This window comes from Palaemon carinicauda, chromosome 18 (genome assembly GCF_036898095.1).
Source record: "Palaemon carinicauda isolate YSFRI2023 chromosome 18, ASM3689809v2, whole genome shotgun sequence".
In the NCBI taxonomy this organism is placed as follows: Eukaryota; Metazoa; Arthropoda; class Malacostraca; order Decapoda; family Palaemonidae; genus Palaemon; species Palaemon carinicauda.
In genome coordinates this window covers 73,178,355-73,193,354 of record NC_090742.1, presented here as the reverse complement: position 1 = coordinate 73,193,354, position 15,000 = coordinate 73,178,355, and the positions used below count along the sequence as shown (strand labels likewise).

The 15,000-nt window shown below is 36.4% G+C and overlaps 1 protein-coding gene across 3 annotated transcripts in view; it reads right to left on the bottom strand.

Moving 5' to 3' along the window:
- LOC137657895 (uncharacterized) overlaps positions 1 to 15,000 on the bottom strand; it is a 148,597-nt gene that overhangs the window by 25,655 nt on the left and 107,942 nt on the right. The gene's annotated exons all lie outside the window — the stretch shown is intronic.

Below are 15,000 nucleotides of genomic sequence, written 5' to 3'. Positions count from 1 at the left end.
TACTGATATAAAAAAAAAAATCAGAAGCAAGTTATTTTTCCACAGCAATATTGTCCCCAGTAAAATCGTCTCCATGCCAGAAAAACTTCTAGTTGATGAAAGCTATTCATCAGAAAACCTTCTCTACCAGATACGCATCAAGGAAATAACTATGGTAAAATGGTCGTAGGAGTTAAGTTTGGCTTTGTTGAAGTCACCAAAAGCGTTGAATTAAGACAAACAATTTTTTATTACCACCGAGTGGTCTAATCTTATCTCCATTGCGAGAACATAATATACAAAAAAGACAACGGCCTCGTTTGAGTTGTTTGCACTGAAACATGCTAGCCTCTAAAGGAGCAAGCTGTCACGGCCTTCTTGTGATAGAGGCCCGATTATTCATGATTAGGTCTTAAGTCTACGTTGGGTCTGGTACAGATAACTCTTATTTGATAGCTTATCAGGGCACCCATATCGGATCATGCCAATAGCACAGAATATATAGGGTGCAATTAAGTACAATGTCGTACTTCCGTATCATACTATAAAGGTTCCACAATGATATAGGACGTGTATAAAGCATTGTATTTTTATCCAGTTCGCTGTGTAATCTACTAAAATACAGTTTTAAACATTTATGTCATTGTGGAACCTTTTTAGCTCATCTGCGCAACTGGTTTTAAGAAGCCAATGATGTTGAAACGTGATGCCATCCCTAGGGCCAGGGGAATGGCTGTGTATATTAGGTCTGAGTACCCTGCTTCTCATAAGTCCTGCTATCAATGTGGATGTCATGAGATTCAGGTAATAAAAGCTTGAGTCAGGCATAACTTTTGTGTGTGTTCGATCTACCGGAATCCAGACATGGATGATTCTATCTTCGATTGTCTTCTTACCATTATGGCTAAGATACAAGATGATAGAAAGGCTTCTTTTCTCTTTATTGGTGATTTTAATGCTCACCATAGGGAGTGGTTAAGTTCTATCTCTCCTACCGATCGCCATGGCTTAAGAGCTTTACACTTTGCCTCTGAATCAGGCTGTGAGCAAATCATAAACGAAGCTACCCACAGGTCTGGTAATTGCTTGGACCTCGTATACACCGACTCCCCTGGCGTTATAACTTGTAAGGTTGGTTCTCCAGTCGGGACATCTGATCATGCCTTGATTTCATTAGTAGTGAAGACTGAGCAGCCTGTCCCTGATATATCAGTCTCTTGTAAAATTTTTATGAAATCCCAAACAGACTAGAATGGGATTTTGCATGATTATATAGTAGTGTAGATCCTGTTGTCCCTTTGAATGAGAATATAGTCAACATAATTGATAGGCGTATCCCTTCTCGTGTGCTAAGGTACTGAGTGAAGGACAAACCGTGGTTCAATGATGATTGTAGACGTGCTTATTTGGAAAAGCAGGAGGCCTATCATCTTTGGAAGGGTAACAGATCAGATTCGACCAGGAATAACTATACTCAGCTTCCAGCTTTTGCTCAAGAGAGTTTATGCCTCAACTGAAAAGGAATACAATTTAACCATAAAAGAAACCCTTTCTGGTACAACTCAGGAACATAAATGGTGGTCTACCCTTAAATCTGCACTCTTTGGTGTATATGCAACAGTTCCTCTTTACTTAAACCAGATGGCTCAGTCACTCACTGTCCAAAGGAAAAGGCAACCCTTTTGGCTGATGTTTTTTACAGTAAACAGAGTAATGATAAACTTGAACTTCCTCATTCATGTTTTCCTGAGGCTATAACTAGTTTAGCTTTTCGATCTCGTGAAATTAAAGCTCTTTTGATGGACCTTGATGCTTATGGAGGTGTAGACCCAAATGGTATTTTTCCATTGTTTTTTACAAAGACAGCAGATTTCTTAGCTCCAAAGTTATCTGTTATTTTGCACAAGTTAGCAAGAAAAGGAGCTTTTAGCACTTGTTGGAGGATTGGTAATGTTACTCCTCTAGGTAAATGTGTTTGTGGTAGCTCAAGTCCCACTGATTACCGCCCAATTTCCATAACTCCCATATTATCTAAAGTTTTTGAGCGTCTTCTAGCAAAACGTCTTAATAAGTTTGCTGGAGGTAATCATCTATTCCCTAGTTTGCAATTTGGTTTCTGTAAAGGCCTTGGAGCATGTGATGCCCTTCTTACAATCTCCAATGCAGTACAGAAATCCCTTGATTGTGGTCAGGAAGTTCGTATGATTGGCCTTGATTTTAGTGCTGCCTTTGACCGTGTTAATCATGAGGCCCTTGTTTTCAAACTCAAACAGTTGGGAGTGGGTGGGTCGTTTCTTAGCATTATTATTGATTTTTTAAGTAATAGATCTCAAAGAGTTGTTGTTGATGGGCACCATAGTGAGTATAGGAATGTGATATCCCGTGTTCCACAGGGTAGTGTTCTTGGCCCATTACTTTTCACACTATATACACATGACATGTGGTTTGGCCTAAAAAACAAGCTTGTTGCATATGCAGATGATGCTACTCTCTGCATGAATTCCATCCCCTGAATGTAGATCTGGGGTTGGTGAATCCCTTAATAGAGATTTAGCTAAAATTAGTGCATGGTGCAGGTTATGGGGTATGAAGTTGAATCCTAACAAAACTCAAAGTATGATTGTAAGTAGGTCAAGGACGGTGGCTCCTCAACATCCGGATCTCAGTATTGATGATGTTTCTTTAAATTTGTATGACTTTCAAAATATTAGGTGTGATTCTCGAAAGCAAATTTGCTTTTGAGAAACATAAGGTCTGTGTCTTCTTTAATTGCAAAAAAAATTGTCTTATTGAGAAAGTCCTTCAAGATTTTCGGTGATCAATCTATTCTGAAGAAGTGTTTTAATTCTTTCATTCTACCTTGTTTTGAGTATTGTTCTCCTGTCAGGTGTTCAGCTGCTGATTCTCATCTCAATTTGTTGAACAGAAACTTACGGTCTATTAAATTTCTTATTCCTGATCTAGATATTAATCTTTGGCACCGTCGTTCAATTAGTTCATTATGCATGTTGCATAAGATTTTTCATAACTCTGACCATCCTTTACATTCAGATCTCACTGGACAATTCTATCCTGTTCGTAATACTAAGCAGGCAGTTAATTCTAATAGCCAGGCCCTCTCCATCATGAGGCTCAATACTACACAGTATTCTAGAAGTTTTATTCCAGCTGTTACCAAGTTGTGGAATGATCTTCCTAATCTCGTAGTTGAATCAGTAGAACTTCAAAAGTTCAAAGTTGGAGCAAATGTTTTTATGTTGACCACGCTGACACGAGTCTTTTTATAGTTTATATGACATATGTTTTTGACGTTGTTAATAGTTTATATAGGACATATCTGTTTTGACGTTGTTAGTGTTTTAGAATGATTTATTGTTAACTTGTTCTCATCATTTATTTATTTCCTTATTTCCTTTCCTCACTGGGCTATTTTTCCCTATTGGAGCCCTTGGGCTGATAGCATCTTGCTTTTCCGACTAGGGTTGTAGCTTGGCTACTATATATATATATATATATATATATATATATATATATATACTGTATGTTTGTAATATACACACTATACTGCATATAATTGTGTATATAATAATAATAATAATAATAATAATAATAATTATAATAATATTAATATTAATAATAGTGAGCAATGAATAATTACACACCACTTATGATTCTTCGGGTTGATATTGAATATCTACTAGTGCACAAGTACCGAGAGCCTAAACACCACGCTAAGTGTAATTCGTATGATATGGTTTATTTGAATTAATGGAACTAACAAAGAGAAAATGGATTCCAATAAATAAGATTTGTGTTGGTGCGGTTTTTGTGCGAGTATTACAGTTGATTATCACTTTACGGTCCTTAGCGTAGATCAACGGGTTTTTGTAAACATCACAAGAGCTGTATCACTTTCAAGTTTTTGTTTACTTTTAACTAAGGCCATTGAGCAATTATTCTTAAGGACAGAAACAATGCCACAAAGAAATCAAACTAGTTGGCAAAATCCTTACAATACATGGCTACAGCTTTTTCTGTGCATATTAGAGCAATTTCCACTAAATCTAACCCATATTTTAACTACAGTATAAAAATACCTACGTAAAGTATTGAACACCCGTAAGCATAACTATATCATCATTCTAAACCTGAAAAAGGAAGAGCCACTTACGATTTACTAACTTTTATAAGTTATTTATTGGCTTAAATATGTATGGTCAAAATCACTCCAAAATCAAACCATTGTCCTCTACCCTTGGGTAGAGCCATAGCCTCTGTTCCATGGCCTTTCACTGTCTTGGATTAGAGCTATATTGCTTGAGGGTACACCTGGGCACGCTGTTCTATCTTTTTTTTCTCTCTCTCTCTTTTTTTTTTTTGAAGGTTTTATAATTTACATATGAAAGATATAATTTAATATTGTTGCTGTTCTTGAAATATCTTATTTTGATTTTTATTACTTCTCTTATAGTTTATTTATTTTCCTTTTTCCTTTCCTGGCAGTGCTCTAAGCCCTTGGGCATAGGCCTATACCATCTTGCTTTTCCAACTAGGGTTATAGCTTAGCTTGTAATAATAATGAAAATAGCTACTTGAAAGAGAATCTTACATGAATACAAAGTTCATACTCAAAAGCACTTCTAAATTCTTCCATAATACGATAAATGTTTACCGGGATACAACCTGGCACAAGAAACAAAACATTACACACAGTGAATACATATAATGAACATAATATACGTACTGAAAGGTGATATTTGTCACAATAGACATACTTCTAACTGGTTATTTCAGGCACAATATACACGAGTGTGCACACAGTTGGCTTCATTAAATTCCGGCACACTTCACTGGAAGCTAAGGAGACATCTGACAGCCGTACCTTATAAATTTAGCTGGTAAAGCTGCGTTTATCAAAAGAGAAACTTCAAAAAAACTGCCTGTAAAACAAAGTCCAGGAACTTTTAAACACATGATCAAAAGAATTTCAATTAATATTACAAAGTGCGGCATATACTCAAAATATTATTTCCTGAACAGTAGAAATGCTTCTGATCATGAATTTGCAAATTCAGCGACTGTCTTACAAGCAGCGTTGCCGGCAGTCTTACTTTTGCTAAACATAGCTGCTATAACATACAACTGACAGACTAACTTCCCGTTAAGTGTACCGGAATTAATGAAGCCAACTGTATAAGAAAGCACCCCCCCCAAAAAAAAAAAAGCCATCTCTATCTCTCCCTTGCTCCTAATGGCAAATTAAGCCAGTACTGAAAAAAATCAGGTACATATAGGCACATCCTAAGAATTTCCCAAATATAACTTTTTTTCGTTATTATAAAAACAACTTAAATGTTACCTTTGATCAAATGACTGCTTTAGAATTCCATTTCTAGCCCCCGAATCCTTTTCAAACATCTACAATAACTACACTCCCAAATTATTTATCATTAGTTTCTTTTTAGCTAAGTGACCCATCTTTATGTAAAATCATCATGAACACACCAACAACTCTGCCCATGCTTTCTAAAATCATATCGAATAAACAAATAAATCGAGTCCAAAATATAACCTACTCAAACTTCCCTAGAAGAGGTAGAGTAAACGCGTAGGTGAAACACAAAACATTGACTTGATGAATGTAAGGTTTGATTTAATGTCCTACCGAATAGATGAATAATAAAAAAAAAAAAATGTTTCTTGAACATTTAACACAATATCAACACAATGGCGGTGCTCAAAATCCTGGATACAACTTTTGCCTTACTAGTGACCCCTCAGATGTTCACTATTCATACTTGGAAATTAGAGACTACAGCTATTTTGCGTATTTTCATTTTAAACTAAACTTTTATACACATTAATCCATTTCTTTTAGCGACGCATATTTGCACCGACTCGCGGCGATGCCCTTTTAGCTCGGAAAAGTTTCCTGATCGCTGATTGGTTAGAATTATCTTGTCCAACCAATCAGCGATCAGGAAACTTTTCCGAGCTAAAAGGGCACCGCTGCGAGTCGGTGTAAATATGCCTCTATAAAAGAAATGGACTATAGTTACCTGTAAAGAGAGAAGGAGGTGGATTTCTCTATCGTACAGAAGATACTATGTTAGCTATCATCTACTTCACAATTTGTTCATTCAAACCCTAACCAGGAACGGATTCTCATCATATACAAATCCAATCCCCGTTTCTAAACAAGAAAGGGACTTTAATAATCATTAGTTCCAAACCGTAAATCAATAATTTCAGTAGAAAAAGGATAGAATTTAACAACGGCACTAGGATCTGCAAGGCCATTCAGCGCACGCGGCTAAGATGTACCTTGACAATTTTTAGCTGGATAATTTTTCTTATTTGAATATATCCTCGTTTTATAGTCTACTGCTTAATTATAAGTCTTCCATTTGTTATATTTAAGAATATTTAACTAATGTAACTACTATAAAAGATATCTTCCTTAGTAGCCTTTGTCTAAAGAACAACATTATCTTGCTCAACAATTTTGCATCAGCATCTTGCACATAATACGATGGTTATAAAACCACATTCTTTAGAAATTAATGGCTATTTTTTTTAATCTCCTAATCCCATTATTAAATTTTCCCTTTCGTATAATCTCCGATCTCAAAACCTGGCCAATACTAACCCCTAAAACTTTAAAAGCTGAATTTGAAGGAGAAATGTTACGAGAGAGAGAGAGAGAGAGAGAGAGAGGAGAGAGAGAGAGAGAGTAAAACTTTACAAGCTGAATTTGAAGGAGAAATGTTACGAGAGAGAGAGAGAGAGAGAGAGAGAGAGAGAGAGAGAGAGAGCAAATTAATAAAACAAATAACCGGAAGAGAATAATATGGGCAAGGCCGAGACTTCCCGGAAGAGGAACAAAAGACTTGATTGCATAGAACTCTACGACGGATTCGGATGATCAAGACTCAACGAAAGAATCGTCCTCTAATATATATATGATTATGGGTTTCGTGCACGCAGTTTCTAGTGTTATTGCTAGTTGGGTGAATGGCATTGCAAAGCGATTCAAATGCAGAGATTTGAAGCGAGTCGTTAGAAATGTTTAATATATTTTAACTTTTATTCCTGATGAGTAGGACCAATTATTCGTGAAAACTTCAAAGCCTTAAAAATACTATATATACATATATATATATATATATATATGTATATATATATATATATATATATATACAATATATATATAATATACAGTATATACAATATATATATATAATATATATATAAATATTTTCTATATAATATATATATTATATATATACAATATATATATAATATGTATACAATGTATAATATATATACAATATATATATATATATATATATATATGCACATACATACATACATCTTAACATATCTATTGCAAAGTAAATTTCAAGAATTACAAAATATGAACCTTTTATAATGTTCCAAACCCAATATGCTAATTATTGCTCCGCTCTGTATTTAGGTCAAAAGTTTTCAAATTAAGTCCTACATGTAGCATGAAAACACCGAAATCCTTTCTATCTGATGTCTACACATCGTACCATCAAACGTATTTCAAGCATTTCCATAGCATGATCTAAAGAAAGAAGAACAGGCATCCCCGTGGTTTCTTCCCTTTTCTGTAATCCTTAAATATAGATCAAAGATCCTGTGAACTACTTCCTCAAGAAAGCCACACCTGAACAAAGACTTATATTTAATCTTGAGGCAACACCTGTCCCCAGAGGCCATTTATCCACATGCTGAACTCGTGGAGTAACCTTGACTTTCAAGAAGAGCGACTGTACACCACCACCGCTACATCCGGTGGGAGTTTTTGTTCTTGACATCAAGACACAAGGTGAAAACAACTTCATTAGGTGTGGGAGATAGTAAAAGACTAGCTACATAATCCGGGAAAAAAAAAAAACCATCAGTTGAGGTAAACTAATCATTAATATTTATCATCAACAGTCGATGCAAAGCATCTCCAGACGTTGCAAATCATCTCCAGTCTTTGCAAAGCATCTACAGTCGATACAAAGCATCTCCAGTCGATGCAAAGCATCTCCAGTCGATGCAAATCATCTCCAGTCCATGCAAATCATCTCCAGTCCATGCAAATCATCTCTAGTCGATCCAAATCATCTCCAGTCGATGCAAATCATCTCCAGTCGATGCAAATCATCTCCAGTCTTTGCAAAGCATCTACAGTCGATACAAAGCATCTCCAGTCGATGCAAAGCATCTCCAGTCGATGCAAATCATCTCCAGTCGATCCAAATCATCTCCAGTCGATGCAAATCATCTCCAGTCGATGCAAATCATCTCCAGTCGATGCAGAGCATCTCCAGTCGATGCAGAGCATCTCCAGTCGATGCAGAGCATCTCCAGTCGATGCAGAGCATCTCCAGTCGATGCAGAGCATCTCCAGTCGATGCAGAGCATCTCCAGTCGATGCAGAGCATCTCCAGTCGATGCAGAGCATCTCCAGTCGATGCAGAGCATCTCCAGTCGATGCAGAGCATCTCCAGTCGATGCAGAGCATCTCCAGTCGATGCAGAGCATCTCCAGTCGATGCAGAGCATCTCCAGTCGATGCAGAGCATCTCCAGTCGATGCAGAGCATCTCCAGTCGATGCAAATCATCTCCAGTCGATGCAAATCATCTCCAGTCCATCCGAAGCATCTCCAGTCGATGCGAAGCATCTCCAGTCGATGCGAAGCATCTCCAGTCGATGCGAAGCATCTCCAGTCGATGCGAAGCATCTCCAGTCGATGCGAAGCATCTCCAGTCGATGCGAAGCATCTCCAGTCGATGCGAAGCATCTCCAGTCGATGCGAAGCATCTCCAGTCGATGCGAAGCATCTCCAGTCGATGCGAAGCATCTCCAGTCGATGCGAAGCATCTCCAGTCGATGCGAAGCATCTCCAGTCGATGCGAAGCATCTCCAGTCGATGCGAAGCATCTCCAGTCGATGCGAAGCATCTCCAGTCGATGCGAAGCATCTCCAGTCGATGCGAAGCATCTCCAGTCGATGCGAAGCATCTCCAGTCGATGCGAAGCATCTCCAGTCGATGCGAAGCATCTCCAGTCGATGCGAAGCATCTCCAGTCGATGCGAAGCATCTCCAGTCGATGCGAAGCATCTCCAGTCGATGCGAAGCATCTCCAGTCGATGCGAAGCATCTCCAGTCGATGCGAAGCATCTCCAGTCGATGCGAAGCATCTCCAGTCGATGCGAAGCATCTCCAGTCGATGCGAAGCATCTCCAGTCGATGCGAAGCATCTCCAGTCGATGCAAATCATCTCCAGTCGATGCAAATCATCTCCAGTCGATGCAAATCATCTCCAGTCGATGCAAATCATCTCTAGTCGATGCAAAGCATCTCCAGTCGATGCAAAGCATCTCCAGTCGATGCAAATCATCTCCAGTCGATGCAAATCATCTCCAGTCGATGCGAAGCATCTCCAGTCGATGCGAAGCATCTCCAGTCGATGCAAATCATCTCCAGTCGATGCAAATCATCTCCAGTCGATGCAAATCATCTCCAGTCGATGCAAATCATCTCCTGTTGTTATTTTGTCGTCTAGTCGTTGCGCAAAAAGTGTATAAAAACAATGCAGATCGAGTGACAATGTACTGACATGCTCCACTAATGAAATGCATTGGCTCTTTGACATAGTAAAGAATCGGCCGTAACGGACAGCATAGCAATGGAAGAACGCAGCATCCCCTCCCACCGGTAAAACACAAGCAGTGGTTCAACAGTTGCTCAACCTACTTGACGCAATTCCCATGACGAGGGAACTGTCACATGAATAGTTAATGCGGCCATGCACAGACGTTGAATAAATTTGAGCTGATTGCAGAGCTAGGGAAACGTAATTCGACATCGCTGTCGAAAGAAATCTTAATAAAGTTCGAATAACCCGTCAAGGAAGTTCAATTTCATATGGGGGAAAATAGGATTTTTTTTCTGGGTATGCAATATCATACATATACTGCTTATGTATGTATGTATGTATGTATGTATAATTATATATAATATATATATATATAATATAGTAGATATATATATATATATATATATATATATATAAGTGAATACGACAGAGGTTAATGCGTTCATATTTCATTTTGAGCAATTTTCGATAATACCAAAAATAGCTTTAAAAAAAATCATTACTTTTACAAGCACTTTTCATTATTGAAAAAATCAATATGAATTTTTTTTTTTCTAGCAGCGCGACAACAGATTCCAACAAAACCTCAGGATATATTTAATAATCAGTAAACTATATTTTCCATGTTTTCTTAGGAATCATTTCCTACTGATAAATGTGAGCTTTAGTGTTTCCATTTCCTGTAATTATTATTAAAAGGACCCACTTCCTGTAATCCAATACCACCTAGGTTATTTTTCCCAAAAGCAGCTTGCGAAAAAAGCCCATCTACTGCGCATGAAACGAAAGATTCATTTCCTAAAAGATCTATTTTAAATCAAAATCAACTTCCTTTAATAAATATGCTGTTTTCTGTAACTAGCAATTTCCAAAAAATTTAGTGACTTTTTTTCTATTCCAACGTTCCTTGGGGACTGGTTTCTTGGTTTCATTACAGCATTTCTATATCTACGCATTCCTCCTGATATTCTATCTCGCACGCACGCACACACGCGCGCGCGCACACACCACACACACATATATATATATACATTATATATATGTATATATATATATATATATATATACACACATACATACATATAAATATACATATATATATATACAAATATACATATATATATATATATATATATATATACACATATGTACATATGTACATATGTACATATATACATATATATATATATTTATATATAATATATACACAAATATATATATATATATATATATATATATATGTGTGTGTGTATAATATATATAATTTATAATATATATATATATATATATATATGTATATATAATACATATATATATATATATATATATATAATACATATCAGTACAGGATGTATAAAAGCAGAATTGCATAATCAGCATAGTATTCCTATAGTACCCAACACCTAACGTAAATAAATAAATAAAAAAAAAAAAAACAGCTTAAGGATATACAACAAATATCAAAGAAAAAAAAAGGATTTCTTTTATTAAAGATGACTAAGGGTATATAGCTAGTAGTATATTCTTTTTATAAAACGAAGCCATCTCGAAAAATTTGTATTCATCCTTTTTATTTCAGCTGTTACCAAGTTGTGGAATGATCTTCCTAATCGGGTAGTTGAATCAGTAGAACTTCAAAAGTTCAAAGTTGGAGCAAATGTTTTTATGTTGACCAGGCTGACATGAGTTTTTATAGTTTATATATGACATATCTGTTTTTGACGTTGTTAATAGTTTATATAGAACATATCTGTTTTGACGATGTTACTTTTATTAGAATGATATATTGTTAATTTATTCTCATCATTTATTTATTTCCTTATTTCCTTTCCTCACTGGGCTATTTTTCCCTGTTGGAGCCCTTGGGCTAATAGCATCTTTCTTTTCCAACTAGGGTTGTAGCTTGGCTAATAATAATAATAATAATAATAATAATAATAATAATAATAATAATAATAATAATAATAATAATAATAATAATAATAATAACTTCTAACACACTTTCTACACCCCTCCACATTTCATATACATTCAATAATATTCTTGTCACTGTCAGGTTACTGAGAATTTAGTAAAAAATAACAGTTTCTTTCTACTGACAAGAACACAGTTTTGCCTTCATTAAACAGTCAAAGACTATTAAAACATGATCTGACCCACAAAAAGATATAAATACAGTACCAATGTTTCTCAACACTCAGGCGAGTTCATGAATATTTAAAACATGTGCGCTACCTGTACTTTTATAAAAGGAACAGCTTCAATGATCGCTATGAGCTGCATAACTATGTCTGAGAGAGAAGTCCACGCCTATTTATGGTATTCCAATTAAAATACTGTTGCTACACAATCTGCATAATCACCAAGTGTTTGTCTTCCCTTCACTTTTAAAGACGGCAAGATATCTTTATCGATACGGCTTTAAAGGCACCAGAAAGTGTTACAAAGATGTACAAAAATAACAGTCTTTAAATTGAACAAAAGGTTTAAAGGCCACTCATAAATGGGAGAGGCAAGGGACAGTGACATTGTCCTAGCAAGCAGGACAAAGCTCTAGAGACTGACCATATATTATATGATCAGCGCCCAACCTCCCTCTCCACCCAAGCTGGGACCAGGGATGGCCAGGCAATGGCTGCTGATGACTTAGCAGATAGACATATAGGTTCCCCCAAACTCGCACCCCCCCCCCCCACCTTACCTCACAAGGATAGTAAGGTTGCAGACACTAAAGGCACTTAACGAGTCTGAGATGGATTCGAATCCCCGATTGGCAAACACCAGGCAGAGACGTTAACAATCAGGCCACGGACAACCCTATCCCATGTAATACAATATTTGTTTGGAGGTGCATCTGTGGTGAATATCTTATATTTTCCGATTTCCTTGCTTCGTGAGGTAAAATCGAAAGGAAAATCTTAAAAGTGTAAGTACAGTGGGGTGATTAAAGTTTACAATGGGTTAAATTTTAACTCGTGGGTAGAAAATTAGTTTAGCTACAATGTGATTTTTAGGATTCCCTTGTAAGTCAATGCATCTCTATCTCTCTCTCTCTCTCTCTCTCTCTCTCACTCTCTCTCTCTCTCTCTCTCTTTAGGGTATGGGAAGATTTTAAGTATCTGCTTCTTAACGGATTATAGGAATAAACCCTTTAATTCTAATATTTTAAGTCCGTCAGTCAAATTAAAAAGCTGACAGCAGTTGAGTTGTAGGGTTCTTTTTTTACCACTACCAGTAATACTAATGTCTGGAATAACATTTTCGTATTTTCTTAAGAATTATTTTAATACACTGTCATGATATTTATTATTGGCTAAAATTACCTGATCAGGTTACTGCTGACATGAGTAAATTTATTATTCACATCATTGTGAAAAAACAATATTATTTGCGAAAATCTTCATTCTGCTTTTGCTATCAGGCATTTTTCAACATTTCTACGTTTCAGTTCTACTAAGGTTTAGAACTTCTTTGTTTTTCCATGTGGAAGTATATCTTGGAAGGTTTGATGTTATCCCAATGCTTAGCTTCATCATAAAAGCAAAATTAAGCACTCAAAATAATAGACAGAAGTCGGTGTTTTTAATTATTTCTTTAAGTAACGAACACTGTGAAGTTCCAGCCATAACTGACGGATAAAGATGCCAAAAATAACTTCTAAATTGATCGCCTTGACATAAATAACTGGCTCCGGTTGCTAAAAAATCACACGTGATTGAGTTGCAGACATCTACATGATAAAACATACGAATCAACGAGATCCCATTGACACGTCATGTCTTGCTAGAATTATCATGCGTTCATTTGTCTTGCTAGAAGAACTATCGTGCGTTCATTTGTCTTGTTAGAAGAACTATCATTAGTTCATTTGTCTTGCTAGAAGAACTATCATTAGTTCATTTGTCTTGCTAGAAGAACTATCGTGCGTTCATTTGTCTTGCTAGAAGAACTATCGTGCGTTCATTTGTCTTGCTCAAACAACTATCGTGCGTTCATTTGTCTTGCTCAAACAACTATCATGCGTTCAGTTGTTTTGCTAGAAGAACTATCATGCGTTCATTTGTCTTGCTAGAAGAACTATCATGCGTTCATTTGTCTTGCTAGAAGAACTATCATTGGTTCACTTGTCTTGCAAGAAGAACTATCATGCGTTCATTTGTCTTGCTAGAAGAACTATCACGCGTTCATTTGTCTTGCTAGAAGAGCTATCATGCGTTTATTTGTCTTGCTAGAAGAGCTATCATGCGTTCATTTGTCTTACTAGCAGAACTATCATGCGTTCGTTTGTCTTGCTAGAAGAACTATCGTGCGTTCGTTTGTCTTGCTAGAAGAACTATCGTGCGTTCGTTTGTCTTGCTAGAAGAACTATCGTGCGTTCGTTTGTCTTGCTAGAAGAACTATCATGCGTTCGTTTGTCTTGCTAGAAGAACTATCATGCGTTCATTTGTCTTGCTAGAAGAATTTTCATGCGTTCATTTGTCTTGCTAAAAAAGGTATCGAGTTACAAAGAGAGCGATTCTTTTGTGCAGGACAAAACTCCCTAAAGTCATCGGAAACTATTTACAGTATTATTTTATCGAAATATTCCTGAATAAGCTACACACACGAATGAAACTGGTATAAGTCACCAAACACCGTGGCTCTGGCCATTAGGTTTTTTTTTATTGCTTTCAAATAAGGCATGAATCAGACGGTGCATTTCTCGAATAACAAAAAAGGAAAAAACTTTTATCATTCACAAAGGAGGAGGCTGGCCCTATATTTAGATTTATTCAAACAACGAGAGCCACAATTTATCAGTTGGCACCCTCTTGCCTAAAAAAAGTGCATTACGGGTTTAGACAAGGGAGACGATATGAAGTGTTTGAACAAAGCCTGGTGAGTAAAGAGTTTGAAAGTAAAAAGTAAAAAGTAAAAGTATATCAGGCGTACAAAAGCCTAGAAAAATCATCACCTTTAAAAACGGAGCGATATTATCTTGTGGATGTTAAGTATGGGCGATGTAGAAGTTAATCGTTTGCGAGTGGATAGATTTGGAGACTGCGAGGTGTGTAGTAGAATAGGTAGATAGGAACGAGGTCCTAAAACAATTAAAGGATTATAGATGTTATACTAAAAATAGAGGGGAATCTGTCATAGGTCCAATGGTATGAGATACGAAAACTGGTCTGGAACGCATGTTGTGTTACTGATGATTTTTTAAGGTACATTTTTTACTACTGGTAGTGAAGAGAATGCGCGTTGACTGATACGAAGATTCCAAATTAGAGTTGGAAGATTATGTTAACACGGGTATGGTTATGGAGGTAAACGAAATCAATCTAAAAGGAAATATGAATAG